Here is a 3,271-nt window from a genome sequence, read left to right on the forward strand (position 1 = left end):
CCAGCGTGGGATGATGAAGGTGCTACTGCTCTGGAGACCAACTGGATAAGGCAGTCCAGACTGAGAGGGCATCAGAAATGATGCTGGGGACTTCCCAGGCAGTCCTATGCTTCCCCTGCAGGGGGCATGGGTTCAGTCCCTGGTTGGGGAACTAGTATCCCACATGCCAAGCAGCAGAGCCAAATAAATAAATAAGCTGTGTTCGTCATTCAGTTGCTAAGTCATGTCCGACCCTACAGACCCATGGACTGCAGCACACCAGGCTCCTCTGTCCTTCACTATTTCCCAGAGTTTGCTCAAATTCATGTCCATCGAGTTGGTGACACTCCATAGCCCTCTCACCCTCTGCCACCCTCTTCTCCTTTTGCCTTCAGTCTTTCCCCATATTGGGATCTTTTCCAGTGAGTTGACCCTTAGCATCAGGTGGTCAAAGTATTGGAGCTTCAGCTCTTAAAAAAGAAAGTTAAAAAAAATATGACTCTCAGGGTTGCAACCTCCATGGTGGATAGATGGACGAAACTACCATTGGTAAAGTTGAGAAATGAAGAAAAAGGAGTCACCTATTAGATGGGAAAAGGAATTTCCCCCAACAGATGGAGTTTGAGGCAATAGGACATTGAGGTAGGTAGTCCGGACAGTTGGAAAGATGCAATCAGCTGACAGAACAGTCAGGGCTGGAAATAAGGATCTGGGAGCCATCTCCCCCTCAACAGCTCTTCCTCCTTCCTTCTGAGTAGAATCCCACCTGTGTTTGGGTAGCCAGGGCCCAGATAGAGAGGAAAAATCATGATCGGTCTGAGTCCAGATACGATACCTCACTTGCCTCTGATTGGTCCAGGGGTGAGCCATGTGACCCAACTCTAGCCAGTGAGATGCATGGATTTCTGGGAAGGATTTTTCTCTATGAGGAGAAGGGCTGTTCTGCATTCATCTTCCTTCCTGTCAGTGACCTGCCAGGAGAGAATGGAAACCTTAGAGCAGCACCTTGAAGGGCGTGGCTGACACTCTGAGGGGGACAGAGCAGAAAGACAGTCAGAACTTCGGGCGCTGCTGTCCTTGTTGATCTGCTGAACAAAGTCTGGATTTGCCAACATCTAGACTTCTTGTGACACTTAGGTTTATTAAATGTCTCTGTGAGTTAGCATTTTATTATTTTCACCTGAAGATGTTGTAGCTGATGTGGGTGCAATTATAAATGCCACTGAGGGTGGATTGACCTGTGAGGAAAGGAGTAAGAATAAGACAAAACCTGGAGAGAGATACCCGTATTTAAGAGGTAGAAGCTTTTCATGATATAAACTTTAAGGTTTTATATAAATAAGCGACATAGAAAACTCTTTTTAATCATAAACACACGCACACACTCCTACAAGCTCCCTCCTGTGAACCACATTTTCCACAGAGCATATGTTTCAAATGAAAGGTCAAAAAGGAGATTAATGTCAGCCTGGAGTCCCAGGATTGGTGATTATTTCTCTAATATGTTGTGCTTCTTGTTGCTAAAACAGAGTCCTTCCAAACGAAGCTGCTTGCTCAGTGAGTGCCTTATTCCTCTTTCTCCAGGCCTTGGCCCCTCCCTGTGATGGGTGAGGAACTCTGCTTATTCCTGGGGACAGTGGCCTGCCACCAGAGAGGCCATAGCCTGGAGCAAGGGTTGACTCACAGGGTAGTGAGGAAATGGCCTGGATCTTTGACCGGGGTAAGTAGTGTCTGATTCCACCTGCGGGGAGGAGGGAGAGGTTATGACAAAGAAAGCAATAACTATTTCACTGAGCAATTAAGTCCATTATTTTCCTTGAAAAAAAATTCTCTTAAGCTGTTAAGGAGAATTTAGCTCCCATCTTGACAGAATGTACTAATGACTACTAATGGAGACATTCTTTTAATAAGTGAAGAGGCACAAGAAAATTGCCAGATATTAAACAGAGTCCCACACGTCATCTGAGTCTATAATGGCCCTATCAAGTGACCCAACCGAAAGAAATGTGACTCTACAGGGGTTAAAGGAGTTTATCTTTCCTTAGTGCAATATAAATTCACTACTGGGAAGAACAGTAATTCATTGGTCTATCCAGCAAATGTTTAAAAAGGGGTCATATCTCAAGTTAAATGATGCATTTCCTTTTGGTAGAAGGAAAATATGAAATAGAACCTCTGTACATTGTGGATTTATGTAAATAGCCTCTTACTGGGAAATTTCTACTGGGTCTCTGAGCCTTGGGATTTTCAGCTAAGAAGTTAAAGGGACTGTGTAACACATTGTTAATTTTATTTGTTCTTTTTTCCAATATTTTCCAGAGTGTTTTTTAATTGGTTGGTTTGGTTTGGTCATTTTAAACTCTATCCTTAGAAATGTTTCTCAAGATTCAAGTAATTCCTAGTACTCCAATCTTGGGGGACACTTCTTAAAATTTATAAAGAATTCCAACAAATTAAGAAGAAAAAGACAATCCCAAAGAAAAATGGATAAAAGAAATGTAGCAGAAACTCAAGAAGAAATGGACAAGAACCATATAAAAAGATGAATGACCTGTATTTTAGTTTTCTGCAAGGTGATGTTTTCAATACAATAACCATGTCTCAAAGTTTCATCCTTCCTTGGTATTGTGTGTGGTAATGTTTATTTCATGCTGTAATAATATTTCACTGGGTGAGTTTTCCACAATTCCATTCTCCCTACAATATATGGAGTGTGGATCTATGTTTATAAAGCTCAAAAACTGCTCAAAAAGATAAAAGGGATTACAAAAAAAAATATAGATATTTGATGGCACTGTTAAAAACAAAGTAATGATATGAATAAATTTTCACATTTTTTCCTTGCAAGTGGAGCAGATTGACACTGGAGATAGGATAGGAGAGTATTAGTTATCTGTGGCTGCACCCCAAAACTTAGCAGCTTGACACAAAACTCATGATTCTCTGGGTCTATGTCCCACTAGAACCAGCTGGCTTTTTTCGGGGGCTGTAATCACTGGGCTGGGCTGCAGGGTTAAGATGGCCCCACTCTCAGGCCGGGCACCTCAGGCCTTTGGCATATGGCTTCTCCTGCAGGCCCTCTCTTTCCACGTGGCCTTTCTCTCCAGGAAGATGGCCTGGGGTTGTTGACAAGGAGAAAGGACCCATATAATACTGGTGTAATGAAAACTTGGCGGTAAGTAAAATCTATTACCTAACGCAGGAGTGCCCTGTGTTAAATCCTTTTTGGAAATACTGCACATGGCATGCCTTAGACACTCACAAGGCAAACAATAAGCTTGCTAAAGGCTCT

The sequence above is a fragment of the Muntiacus reevesi genome, chromosome 8 (assembly GCF_963930625.1).
Source record: "Muntiacus reevesi chromosome 8, mMunRee1.1, whole genome shotgun sequence".
In the NCBI taxonomy this organism is placed as follows: domain Eukaryota; kingdom Metazoa; phylum Chordata; class Mammalia; order Artiodactyla; family Cervidae; genus Muntiacus; species Muntiacus reevesi.